At 31.6% G+C, this 15658-nt stretch overlaps 1 protein-coding gene across 21 annotated transcripts in view; it reads right to left on the bottom strand.

Annotated features, from left to right (window-relative positions):
- The window catches only part of LOC148613349 (neuron navigator 2-like), a 295727-nt gene that overhangs the window by 105039 nt on the left and 175030 nt on the right, over positions 1–15658 (bottom strand). The window lies entirely within an intron of this gene.

Genomic DNA, 15658 nt, shown 5'->3' with positions numbered 1-15658 from the left:
TTCACTATAGTTTTTCCATTGTTGACATTACATGCACAGTTTCACATTTGTTCTTTTTAAAATACTTGTCATGGGTTAAAAGGTTCAGGAAACAGCTTAATTTATTGCACCCTGCAAAGTTTTAATACAATCTACCAAACTGAACCAATTGTTGACCAGACAAAAGCAAAGCATGTTAATTTTCAGCTACCAGAAAGTCAACAATGATTTAATCAGTTTGCAAAGTTTCAAAAGAATCTGCTGAACAATGTAATCAACTGAGTATTGATATAACAACAGGTTAATTTCTGATGAAGTGCAAAAACATTTTTATTGCACCAAGCATATAAAAGGACATACAAAATTTGGTATGTTAATTTCAGACACAGGTAATGAGTCAACAATCATCCTGCTAAATTTCAATAAAATCATTCAAACCCAAACTTTTATTCCATGTAATTTAAGATACAAGAACAAAACCCATCCTGCAAAATTTAAACATAGCTTATTTACCAAACAGTACTATGTCATTAAAATTGTGGATACAGGAAATAAAAGTCAACAACCAACCTGCAAAGTTTCAATAGAATCTATCAAACAATAGTATAATATGCCTGTCAAGTGCTGACAAGTTTATGTCAATAATTAATCTTTTTTTCAAGATAAAATTATTTACCAAATCTACCATTTAGGCCACAAAAAATATTAAATTGTTCAGAAAATTTAGGCCACAAAAATACTATTGTATTCTTAGGACCCACCCAACAAAAAAAGCCTGACTTTTACCTTAAATACTTTTCTCCAGCATTACTGTTCTGTATTATGACAATTCTTAATTCTGAATTTGAACAAAGAATGTCCTTTAAAACAAAATGAACAATTAAGTCTCTGAAATTTATGAAAACCTTGATATTGTGTTAAAATTGTCACCACTGAAACTTATGCTTTAATCTAAGCTTTCAAACCAACATTAAATGAAATTATTGTTCTCCCATTTGCATTAATATTCATAGTTCATATAAAAAAAAAAAATGAAATTACTTCAATGTGGCTTACAGGAAATAGGTATTACTACAATCTGTGTAATGGATCAGGATCTTATGTAACCCATCACCTGAACCCCTCCCTAAAATAGGTAAACAGGTATCACACTGCTAAAGTGATTTGGACCAAAATTCAAAGAGAGAGAAGATTTTATGGGGATAAGCCATAAAATTTTGTCAATAAATGTGCTTGGTAATTAAAGAATTTGCTTAGGATATCATGTACAATTACAAGAACATTGCAACCAAGACCTGGTAGCTTAATCATGCTATAACATCTTCAGAAGATATTTCATGGATTTCAGGACAAGACGCCTTGATCAACCTAACAGACCTTGCTTTGTACTAGACACACTGAGCTTAATATTCAATGTGCTCACAGGTAGTCATGTCACCCAACATTATTCTGACTCAAAGCCAATCAGTCTCCGATGTGACACTGATGGAAACTGACTACCAAATTTAAGGTCTTTGATACGACATAAAGCATAACATAACATAAAGCAGGAGACTACCATGGCAGTTCAAAATATTGGAATAAATTGCAAGAGGACATACCAAACGGAAGATAAAGGAAGGGTGGGTTCGGACCGTAGGGTAAGATAATATGAGCTTGATTAGACGGTGGGAATTTATGTACAAAGAAAATACATACTGATTTTTACAGAAAAAGAAAGATACTGCAAAATTTCCTTTTTAAAATCTGGAGACTTTTCTATAATATTATTTTACAACATTGCCAACACAGAATCCTTGCAAAGACAATACATCCAAGTTTATAAGAAGATTTTCCCTTCAAAAGAAAATCAGATTGTCAATGTACTATAACATAAAACCAGAAAGAAGACAAAAGCCACAAACCAGTGGGAGATTAATCCTTCACAAATAGCAAATGGACTCTCAAAAATCAGTGACGGTAAATCTATACACGTCTTCTGTACAGCTGCTGCACATTGTAATGCTGCAATTTCAATGTGTCATTAACTAAAAAACAGCTTACACAAATCAATTGTAAAATTGAAGGTTAGTGCATGGATTTTGGAATGGAACAAACTTATCATTATTTCAGTTATTTTCTAATATTTGACAAAATTGTTCACTGTCAATAGTGCCCCCAATAAGCCCCAAACAGAAGCTCATCCAAAAAAACACTAGAGAGAAGCTCCCCTTTCAAAAAGCCTCAAAGGGAAAAGGTCAAAGAGTTCAATCAGTTAAAATAAGTGTTCTACCAGGGAACATTTAAGGCCACCAAAAAGCTATGTAATCAATCAAAATTATATACAGTAGATGTTGTATTTAGAATTAAATGAACTACTATCATACAGTGTACAAATTGTAACCCTTTATTCTTGTGTTTTATACCCCATTACTTCAGATTGATTGATTGATTGTTGGGGTTTAACGCCCTAGCAGCAATATTTCAGCTATATTCAGGCGACCATTACTTCAGAAACCATGAGCAATTGCCAAGGGAGATAACTTTCAAAATAATAGCCAGTCATAGCTGTTTTTCATACTTGACAATAGTGAATCAAGGTAGCAACCTTCCATATAAATTTCATCAAAGTCTGTTGAGAAATGAAGGTATGACAACAAGACAGACACATGGATAACTAGTATGTCTGAACTCCCATGCAGCATTGTCTAAGGAACAAAAAGGGCCTATCCTTTAATCAACATAACCATGCATTCAACAACCAAAAAATTATTTAAATCCCTGAAAGGTTTTTGATACATAGTGTTGATCGACAGACATTCACGCTAAAAGACTAAAACATGTTAAACAGTTTTTCACTAATTTCTATGTGAAATAATACCGAAACATTTTCCTATCAATATCTTCTTTCCTTCCCTAATGCATCATAAATGGGTGTCAAAGAAACACAAATTAGTTACATAACATTCTATTATTCAATATTGCACCAAAACTCACTGGTAATAGAAACTGTGGGCTGAATTATTAGAGGGAAAATTAGTCAAAGAATCTAAATTGGCCTCCTCAAAGTCTAAAATGTAATATTTCTATACAAACAACATTTAAATTGACACCAGATTTTGTTTGGAAACATCTGGTACTACAAGCCTCTAGACAGACAAGACACACATGTTCTATATTTCACAGCATTATCTACATCCTCTAAATGTCTGTCTTATATGCACTGCTTGTCATCCTTGTACTCCTATGCTCTGATAGACATGCATGTTTATACTTTTGAAATTCCTAAGGAAATCTTTCTCTTTTAAATTGTCTTTTTCAACTTTGAAAAACGTTTCTGCCATAGGCTTTCTTCAGTTTCCTCTCCAGATAATTTTTTACACTGCATCTTTCAGCTGGTGTTCTTCAAGTACTTAGTAAAGTTTAGGCAGATAAGTAAATTTGTTAGAACCTCAAAAACAAAACCAAATAAGAAGAAACACTTTGTGCATTAAATAAACATGCAATAATTGGCTGATGAATATTAAATTTCAAGGATCATATTGTTATTAATTTTTTTCAACCTCCTCACTCAGGCTCCTGTGATCCTTACTTCAATAAGACATTCTTTCACATTTTCCATTACACTTAGAAAACTATATATATCTTTCATTCAATCAAAGAATTTTAGCAGTTATACATTGAGATCACAATAAACACTTCATCAGTAGTGGCAGACTACAAGCATACCTAATAAATATTCCATTTTCTACCCTGGATTCAGTAATACATGAATGAACATTTATCTCCATGTAACAAGCTCTTAGTTGGAATGACCAATAATACAAACTGATTCTCATTTACAGAAGAACACTATCAGGTCATCCCAAAACAAATAACATTCTGATGTAGTTAGACCAAGCAATGCCCTCAAGCCAAACTTCTTAAATTTCAGCACAGAACAAATGCATGAAAGTTATGGCACCAGAAACTCAATAACTTAATTCAGTATCGATCACAGCACTAAAGTATTTTCATACAAACTTGAAAGAAATAAAAACTGTCTGAGGATTGGAGAGGGGTATAAATAACCTTTCACCGAAAATTTTGCTATTAATATAAATTGTGAGTTAGCAACAAAAAAAATCATATCAAACAGTTATCTTCCCTTGGCATTAAATGAGAAGTGACAATCCTTGCTGTAATATTTGAACATCTGTAGAGGATTATCTCCCCTGGATGTTTAATAAGTTAGGACCATAATCCTGTCTACATAATTAGGTGACGATAAAACTGTCTAGAGTGGTTAAAGTCTACACTAATCAGGGGTCAATATTATAAAAGGGGTTTTAAATTAAGGTGCTGAAAATAAATTTACATATGATTGAATTCGGAGTACTAATTAAACATTTTAGATCATACTTTGATGATCCTCAAAAGATTTTCAACTTCTGTATGCTAAGACAGTAATCCATGATGGAGGAAGATGAAGTTGAAAATTCAAAAGTTTAACAACTTATTAGTACAATTGAAAGGCTTGGCCCTGCATTACATATTTGTAATTATGATTTATTCACAATTCCAAGATTTGAATACCATAATCAAATTTTATCCTTAGTTGTACCATATGAATTAAGATGTTTTCCTCAGGTATCAACATACAATATATCACAAATTTAAACTTATAAATCTTCAAATTTAGCTAAGCTGTGTGGGGTGGAGGGCATTAAATAGCAATCAAGTTTCTTAGCATTTTGAAATTAAAGGCTTCTCCAATTTGATTTGAATCAATAATTATATAATTTTGAAATTCAACGTTGAATGAAGAGAAATTTCTACAAATTAATCTTGATGAGAAGTTAACCAAATTTTTCAACCTATAGTACTGAAATAATTTTGCTCTCACATAAGCTATATTTTCATTTCAACTATCAACTATAACACACACACTTTATTTTTCTAAAATTTGATTAAATAGAAATCACTGGAGTTATTTTTTTAAATCTGGATTTGTCATTGATTAAGGTCAATGCAAGTACAAAGTCACACTTTTATAATTAGTGCTAAAATGTGCTAACAACAAACAACAAAATTTCTGAAATAACTTACTTTAAATTCCTAACTGTTTAAAATTGTACAAAAAAATCTTACACACAAAAAAACTAATTTCACTGACCATGTGCTGGGTGTATAAATCCTAAGAACCCCAGCAGAGAACAGTATTTGACCACAGACAGAGAACAAAGCCCTACAACAGCTGGAATATTTACTGTTAGATAAATATCAAGTAAAATACTAATAAATCATATATAAATTGAAATAAACAGAACTGTTTTGTACAAGATGTACTGAACATACCACTTACATACAAGTTTTGTACAGTAAAATCAAATGCCACCTTAAAAATTAGCATTGGTTTAAAACAAATTACTGGTAATCAGTAACCTTAAAATCTGGCATTTTACTACAGTGAAACCTGTCTTAAACAAAGACTGAATAATACAAAAAGCTTGTATTTAAGAGTCCCTTAGATTTAAATTTACTTTTAACCTTGGTAAACCAAACACCTGTCTAACAAATATTTAAGTCCAAAAAAGGTTCCATTCTGACAGCATTCACTGTCATGACTGTACTGATGTTCAATTCAGACAGGATTCACTGTCATGACTGTACTGAGGTTCCAATCTGACAGGATTCACTGTCATGACAATACTGAGGTTCCATTCTGACAGGATTCACTGTCCTGACTGTACTGAGGTTCCATTCTGACAGGATTCACTGTCATGACTGTACTGAGGTTCCATTCAGACAGCATTCACATTCATGACTTTACTGAGGTTACATTCAGACAGTATTCACATTCATGACTGTACTGAGGTTCCATTCTGACAGGATTCACTGTCATGACTGCACTGAGGTTCCATTCTGACAGGATTCACTGTCACGACTGTACTGATGTTCAATTCAGACAGGATTCACTGTCATGACTGTACTGATGTTCAATTCAGACAGGATTCACTGTCATGACTGTACTGAGGTTCCTAGACTTGCCACAAGTCCCTCTTTATTATACATATGACACAGAAAATATATGTAATTAACCTCTCTGATAACACCACTACTAATTTCTCTCTCCCTTAATAATTAGTAGATTTGCTATCAGAGAGATACATGCAATCAATAAACTTTTTCATATATTCTTTGATATAAAGAGAGGGACTTGTAGCAAGTCTATGAGGTTCCATTTAGACAGGGTTCACTGTTACGACTGTACTTTATTCTTATCAACACTAATTTAATAAATGCTACTAATAATTCTAAAGTGGCCACTACAATCTAAGGAACAAATTTACCTGACATCTGTTACCCATACACATGATTGATTCTCATGAAATTTTCCCCAGTGAACCATTTTTCACAAATGAGCTCAATGTAAAAATAAAAAAATAAAAGTATATCACCCTTACCTGATAAATGCAATTACTGTGTAACTCCAAAACACTCACAGTCTCAGTCAGTGAATAAATATTAAATACAGATTCCAAAAATTTAATATGTATTAAGTTTTATATTATCTTTATCCCTGAACCACAGATATAATCCTAAACTTCCTGCTGACCAGTGTCTCAGGACAAAGACAGACAACAGATGGATGATTTACCAGTAATTACCTTATCTTAAAATTTACTAAACACTGGAGTCTTGTCCTGTAAACACAGAGCCATGAAATGATAGAGATCAGTGATATCAGAATACTGTATACCAGAAGATACACTACAGAGGCGGAGTTGAGGGTAATAGCACAAAATGTCCAGCTTAAAAATGATGAGATGAGTGATATCAGATAAGGTATATAAATACTCATAAAAATAAAGTTCAGAGGCATAGTTGAGGGTCATAGTACAAAAATGTCAAGCTTTAAAATAATAGAGATGAGCGGTGACAGATATAGTAGCTATATACTCATTTTTACAATGATACAAAATGTACTGAAATTAGTGAAATCAGATACTTGAGATATGCTCAAGAACACATTAAATTCAGAGGTGGAGTTGAGGGCGATACATAGAACAAAGATTCCAACTTTAAAATGATAAATATCATTATCAATTCAATAAATAATGAGGCAATGTTGAGGAAATTAAATGGTTCAAGATGCTGCAAGACCATTGTACTGAAAACAAAATAATAAATGCTATAAATGTAAATCAGATCAAGAATCTTTAGATATGGAGCACTCTCAACTTAAAAATACTAATAAAACAATATATGTGAGGCAAAGTGGAGGGCAATGTGCTAGTAAGTGTACATTCAAACTAAAAAATATGGTTGCAGTGTGACTTAACTACTATCAGAATTACGACATGTGTTAAAAAAAGCTGTTGATCAAATAAAATGCTAGTCATGTATGCCATTCTTATAGGAATACTTGAGACTTAAAAAAGGAAAACAAATCAAGCATTTACAGAGTGGAACATTTGAGTCAACATACAATAAAATATTAGTCATGGCTCAACAATGTTTAATGAAAGACAAACCAACAAAATGTGGAGTTCAATAACAGGAAAATAACAGGTCACTTTAATCTACATCCTCCTGCTGTGACTAATTACCATGGTCAGTTTTATTTGATAACAGAAAACCAGGAACACAAATAAAAGTTATAATTGGCTTTATTCTTGTTAAAACCAGCTATTTAAAATTTTCTTTTAAGATAATGACCATGACTGTGAAAACTAAACAATCTGGTCAAGTTTAGATCTTCAATTTACTTTTTCAAGATGGCAAGAAATTTTATCCTTCTGGTCTAATTTAGCATGGAGGATCTGGGAATGGTTTGTTTGAAAGTTTATAATTCTATGATATTTACTGAAATATGCCTTTCAGATAAAACTGTTATTTTGGCATTACATCACTACAAAATGGGGGGGGGGGGGGGTTAAAACCGTGAAAACTTAGGTAGGGTTCTTTTAAAAAATTACATGCAATCTATCAAATAATTTTTAAAAATCTTTTAGTTTTCTTTAGTTGCAATATAAATTTTGCAATGAGGGTTGGACAGCTATGTATGATGCATAAAATGATAAAATGTCCATCAATATTATAATGGGCATGCATAGGGAGATTTTATGTAATATAAATCCCCTGGTGTCAACCTCACTTTAAATCAACTATTATCACAGGACAATCATAATAACTTCATTAAATACTAGGACAATGGAACTTTAAAACTGTCACCTTCATTCAATGATGGTCTTTTCATGCCTTGTAAACAATACACAGACACAATTCAAACATTTATATAGTAAACACATATACCTTACAATGTAAGTTTTATAGATTTTGGTCAGGGACAAATAAGTACAGGGGCAAGAAACATTGTTTTTACAGCTCATGCATCTATAGTTTCAAGCTGTATGGACATAATTTCTGTATAACAAAAATATTATTTACCATTTGTACAAAATAATAGCCATGAAATATTGATTCAAATGGGACATTGTTCTAAAATAGAAGCATATTTGTGAAAGCTTCCAGTGACAGAATTTTGCTGATGTGAAATTAATACATTGTGACAGCTGTAGTCATCCAAAACTATATTGACTATTATCTTATGGTGAAATTTATTATCTGGACCCTTGAAAAGCTGGACCATATTATCTTGTATCACACACCAGTTGTCACAGTTTCACAATGAACCTTCTATTAACCATTGAAATGTAATTTTTCTGGTTAAATATATTGTCTAAGCTTGCTAAAAGAAATCTATACAGTTGACTTTTTTAAAAACAGAGCACATGTTTATCAGATATGTGTATATGTGTTTGATGTTAAAGATATGGGGTTTAATGTTTTTAAAATAAAATAAATCAAAAGAGCCTGATTTTTTTTCTTTTTTTTTTTTAAGGGGGAGGATAGAGTTGCAATTTTAGGAGGTATACTCATAGGACAATGACAAAACATAACAAATGAAATATCAACTAAAATGTAGCACCATCCTTCAGGCTATCCTATTTCTCCACTCTCTATGGTAAAATTAAGATTTTAACATGCTTGCTAAAGCTCATATATATTGAAAATCTTTAATTTACAATCTGTAGTGGAGAAATAATTTAGACCAATTATCTATATCTCAACCCAAAAAAATAACTAATGTAAAACTAACCAGAAATCTTCTCAAGTCCCTATATCAGTTTCTATGAATGCACTTTTAACATTTGGAAACCAAACACCTGTCTAATCTGAACAAAACATTCAGTTTACAGGGATTTATTTCAGACAGGTTTTCACTGCATAACAAAACTCCTCACTGCAGTAAAGGGTGTTATCATGTTTAACAACGTTGGATCAAAAACATATAGCTGCTAGCACAACTATAAATATCCTCAAAACCAGAACAGACAAGAATCCAAATAAGGTGAAAATTACATCTTCAGGGCATTTAACGCTTCTATAGATTTCGTAAGTTGTTTACAAAGGGCAAAAATATTGATTTGACCATTGCGTGAAGACTTAATTTGAAGACATTAGCATTTAGAGGACAAATGGGATTTCTGTGAGACATGGCATCAATGGACCAATCAATTAGGTGTGATGCAATGCAATGAAATTCATCAGACTGAAATAATTGTGATTATGCTGAAGTTCAAGGGTTAAAACTGATTGTCATACAAGGCAATGATCTGATTAAAATTCAAGGCTGTCTGTAGCAATTAGGAACAAAAAAAAATAAAGCCAGTAAACATATAAGAGTTTTATTGAAAACATGCACTTCTATAGCGTAATTATTTTCTATATTTTCTTACATGTATCTAATATCAAAGTGTAACAGCCAAAGTTTCACAAATTCAGGTGAAAAAGCATGTTTTCTAGAAGTACAAAGAAAAAATTGAACAGGCTTAAGAATAATGACAAATACAAAGCCCGACACCAATAAATCATAAAACACTTTCTATATTTTAATACTAAGAGCCATTACATCAATACCTAGACTTAGAAAATTAGGCATTTTAAGACTTACACATTCATCCCTCCCTTTGTAGAGAAAATCAAAATTTGCAAAAATTCCTCTTAGAATAACTATTCTTTTTCCAAGCTATAACATCATATATCTCTGAAAGAACATAAATTATTTCGTACTCCACATTAATAAATTTTACTGCAAAAAATGTACTTACATTAAATTAAGAATCTTTACATCAATCCAGCATGTATATACATCTTTTTCAAAGTATACAAAAACTGAAGCATCAAATCACAATGCGATCTTAACGAATTTAAAACCTCTCAAATTCTCTTATACCTATTTAAACTTAACTGTCAAAACCTCTTAACTTTCAAAGAATCTTGATATATCCATTCACATGTAATTACACACCCAGTACTCCTCGATAGCCCTCAAATATACTCCACTATATAATTATTACATCGTAATTTCAGCTTGCAATGATCCGGAATGATTCCGAAATCATTTTACCCTTCCATACCTGTTGTAAATTTCACCAGGTGTACTTATCTACCTGTTCGCTAACGAGATATTCCATACCTTGTACTTCCTATATAGGTAAATCAATGAGAGTAGTGGTTGTTGATTACATGGGTTGACATCAAATGACCAAGAAATGTAAAATTCAGGTAAATAAACAAAAATAGTGTGGTCAAGTGGTTCAATGAAAATTATGATAGGTCTTTAATGATAACCTTCCTTTTGAAGTTGAAATATGAAACTGTGATATGAACATACAGAGGTTAAGAGGTGGACAGAAAAGGGTGCCCATTTCAATGTAGTCTGTCCCAAAATTGCAGGATATGGATTTGCTAAAAACTGGGATTTTTCAACAACAAAAAAACATTGTCCCTTTCCCTAATATATATCAACCCCTTGCCTTCTTAAAAGAATGAATTTCTTCGATTAGTTTAATTAAAAATGCTGACATGCCTGAAACGGACCAGTTCCAGTTATTTCCAGTACTTTTTTTTTATATAATCAACAAAATTTTCTTGCCTAAATGTGGCCACAGCAGTCTCCTTAGATCTGCCTTTGCTACCCAAAGAAACAAAGTCAAGTGTTAAAAACTTCAAACTTTTAATGTAAGCTGATGTCAGCTTTATCCATTTTTTTCAGCAATAACTTAATAATGCTAAAATGCAATCTCAGAAACCATTCTATTAGATATTCAAGTGCTTTAATTGCCATGTATTGCCAAATACAAATAATCAAGAGATTTCTTCAGTGGATACCTAAATCCCATCATAAAATGTCTTAGTTTACTGCCTTCTCAGTGGATGAATATCCATGATTATCTCAACACAGATGAAACTTGAACACTAGCCATTAACATGTCAAAACTGGTCAACAAGGATACAGTCTGTCCTAGCTAATGAAATGGCAATAAAATTTATCATTTTGTTAAACAAATGTCAGTAATGTTCATGTGGTTTAATTGTCTAATTTACAATAAACACAGGACTTCGAAATCTGCAATGAAATAAAATCTACATAGAATTTCAAATCAGAATCATGCTACATGTATATCTATTTCAGTGACAGTCCACATGATATCAAATTTTACAAAAAAAAATGAATCTGGTTCATGCATGCAGCACCCAGCAGGTCCATATCCACAAATATTATTTAGTAGGTTCTGAGGAAGGGAGAGATATTTTGACAAAATAATCACAACTCAAAAAATGCTTAACAAATTTATCAAAGCTTGTTTTTTACATTTTCTTAACTCTTCTTTGCTTAAGGGAGGTTCTCACCTCTCAATCAAACCCCTATGCTTATCATAACAAACCCTGTACACAACACATACTACATTTACCACAAAGAAACTTCCTAAGATGTTCATTGATAAAGGGGGTGTTAAAAAATTAGCTGATGGACAATCTACATATACAAAAATCTAGTCTACTTCAGGGTTAATGACTTAAGACAAAAATTGAATCCAATGCATTTCCTATGTTCTGGGTACACAATGGGAGATTAAATTAATGAGCAGACGGACTCTTTCTATCGAAAACCAAAACTTCTATAGTCACTGCTTTAAGACAAAGGGTTGAACCCAGTACATTTCTCAGGAACTGGGTACAATTTACTTTTATAATCAATCAAGTTAAAGCCAATAAATGTATACATAAATGTATTGATTTTGAAAAAACAAAATTAAACTACCATAAAATTTGATAAAAAATCTGTTTGATAAATATTGTTAACACAATTTTAAATAGCTTATACTCAATGCATATAAGTACCAGAACTATTTCTAAACAAAGCTGACCTTAACCTTATTTAAATTTAACAACAATACCCCCTTTTTTAAAATTTGTTACCATTGTTTACATATCTCAGAACTTAATAAATGTACTTACATTAAGTAAACAATAGCAGTATGAGGTTGACACAAAGACAGACGATCATCCTTAATAATTAATCCTAACAAACATTGACGATTTTTTTACCACACAAAGAAAGCCACTAACAATAACAAAAATCCTTCATCAATCAATAATTCCCACACAAAATATCAGCTGTTCCGTCAAAATATTGAAACTTACTCTTCAATTTTCCAATAGCTCGCGATCGCTCACGTCAAAATAAAAGCTTTAGGCATGTATTATCTACAGTGATCTGTTGCCATATACAGCATAATTAACTGATCCAATTTTATAGCAGTAAAAACTTATCTGATAAAGAACTTGAGCCATAAATCAATTTTCTATTAATACAACAGAGTTGTGAAACTTGATACAGAAATTGGATCTTTATTTTCAGCATCATTTGTCATTGGATTCAGCCATCAGTCTTTGAGATTGATTTTTAATGTTATAATATAATGCATTATTGAAAAAAAAACCTTTTCACACCTTCTCAATAAACATGTCTATTTCCCTTTGTAAGGATTCAGCTTTTCCATAAATATATACAGTCTTGACTTGTCTCAAGCACCCTTCCAAGGGAGGGCAATAATATGGTCACAAAAGACAGGTGATCTTTATAAACAGGTTTTACTTATACAGAATGCACAACTTAAGGATATTTCAATCTAAGTCTTTTTAAGACAGGTTATTTCTGAATATAGGTGGTCGCTAAGACAGATTTGACTGTAAAAGAGATTGATGTTGATATTTACACAAAAGCAAAAAGAACTGTTCAATATCCTTCCATTAATGAAAACAGCTGGATTATCTCTACATTCAAAAGTGTAATCATAGGTTTATTTAATCATGTGTTTTATCAACACATCTTTGTTTGTCTAGAGCTCATTTCCATGAGAAAACTAAAAGAAGTAATTGCAGTCACAAATAATCAATCACTAAAAGATGAAAGAAATCAGATTTTCCTTTACTTAACATTTGAAAACGAAAATCCATTTCATGAAGCAAGGTTTTAAAAGCTCAACTGGTATATTTCGCTCACAAAAACCTAGAGTTCAATAAAAAAGCCTCTTTCAAAGCTGCAAAAGGCAACATTATCAAAAATCTTTATTTAATCCAGTTTTCCCTCAATAATTAATTTTGAGTAGTCAATAATTACCTGATTTGATTAACAATTTTCCAGGTGTAACATTCTTACCTGAACAGGTAAAAATGACTATATTCAAGGTAAATCAAAGAGCTGGAGGGGGAGGGTGATCATTAAAGTGTCAAAGAAAATATTAACTTGACACCAATCCTGATTGACCTACAATAAACTGGACAGTAATCTCAGGAAATAATCTGACAATGATGGATGAGTCAATGGCTTTCAACAAGTAGGATTTAGCAAAACACTATGGCTGTGTACTTGATACAATTTTTAGCTCTAGAGAAGGATATATAGGATGATTGATAATCTATTAATATTATACAATGTAAGCAAAGTAAAAATACAACACCACAACACCAGCCACATTATAGTCACTTCCAATATTAATGAGGACACATCAAGACTTCCAAGTCAGTGATTACTTCAATTTCTTCAAAACATGTAAAAAAAAGTTTTCAGGAGGCCCCAAAATGTTTCAAAGATAAACAAAGAAGGGAATAAGGCCAAAATTTGATCTGTAACCCATCAAATTAAACTCAAAACCCAAAAGTCATCTCAATATCTTCAGTCTTAGTTAAGGACTAAGTTTTCCAAAATGAAATGCTTTGTCAAGACATTGTTTCCTCTTCATGTTTTGGAAGGATAAAAGGACAGATAAGTGTTACAAACTTAATACCCAAAAGTCCTTCAATTGGGACAGATGCAATTAAATAAAATATTAGGGGACCCAAATTCTCCCCTAACTATTCAAAATGTAAACAAAACATTAAGAAAATAACATCAGCGAATATAAAAAATGAATTTCTTACTTTCTATGTCCATTCTGTGAATGCATGTTTACACTAAGAATAATTTTTCAAATTTAAAATTTAAGCGCAAAGTGGACCACATACGTCAGTCTAATAAGTCAGGTGACGTCTGCTCTTTTAAAACTACTTGACCAAAATATATCAAAGTCGCCACTTGTACCGATTAATAAATGAAAGTACATGCCAAGCCTAATTTTATCAATTAAAAACTTATTTTCGATGTGCACTTGTCAAGAAGCATGTAAAGCATGACACTGAACTCTACATGTTTGTGGTTTCCGATTAAAATTTACGAGGTAAATAAAGTTTATTATGGAATAATTAAATTTTTAAAGGTTTCGACATTTTGGAGTCTGTTTTAATTTGGTGGTCTTTAAAGGTATAAAGTCAATTTTAAATTTCCTTACTTGAAATTTTGTCAATTGTACTACTTGAAAAATGTTTTCTTTTCAAATTAATACTTATTCGCCAATTATAATGTCAATTGTGTGGGGAGAACATTTTCCTTAACATTTGAACAGATCACTTGACAAGTTCATTGAATCAAGAAAATACAATATCTTCTAAATGGATCAGTTTTCCTTATTTTCTTGATATTTTGATAAAAATAAGTTCTCAACTTTGAGTTCAAAACAATGTCAACACATGAACTCCAACAGAAGAATAAAGAATGTGCTAACTTGAAGTATGATTTTTAGGGAATACTTGAGATTAAAAGTATAGAAAACCTTGAAATCAAAATTTTCAAATTCTTGGGAATCTACAGAAGACATTTATACAGTGTTAAGTACTTGGACATGAAGTTCCATCACGACCTCAAAGACCTCCCAGTAATTCAGTTACTACAATCAGTCATCTTTCAACCCTGTTATAAACCATTCTGTAATCCCAACACCTTAGCAATGGCCTCCAATGTTGAGAATTATTTTTGTGTTGAGTAATTCATTAATTTTAAGAGACTTTTGAATGAGAGACAAAAATCAGAATATCTAAAATCATAATATTTCTACGTAACCTCTTTGTAACATACTTAGATCAGTATTGATTATCTCCCTTAGATAAGTGAAGAATTACTAAAGTCCTGACAAGTTTCATCATAATCCATCAACTATTTTCTTGTAAATGTATGTATCATCCTAATTTTCTTGTAAATGTATGTATCATCCTAATTAAGATTTGTTTTAAGTCAAAACAACTTTCCTTTAACATACAAGTCCAAAATAATATTTTTTTATATCTTTTTAGGATAAAAAAACTGGTTTGAAACTCTGTATGAAACTCCAAAGTTTGGACTAATTTTACAAGCTAGTAGTAGTTACATCATCATTTCACTCCCATGTGCTATGAGGCTTGTGGTTTAATTTCCTTACAAAAGAGTCATATG

Source organism: Perna viridis, chromosome 6 (genome assembly GCF_037379345.1).
Source record: "Perna viridis isolate PV_CMFRI_1.1 ecotype Kerala chromosome 6, ASM3737934v1, whole genome shotgun sequence".
Lineage (NCBI taxonomy): Eukaryota > Metazoa > Mollusca > Bivalvia > Mytilida > Mytilidae > Perna > Perna viridis.
Note: the sequence above shows the minus strand (reverse complement) of the source record. Positions and strands in the feature narration are given on the sequence as shown.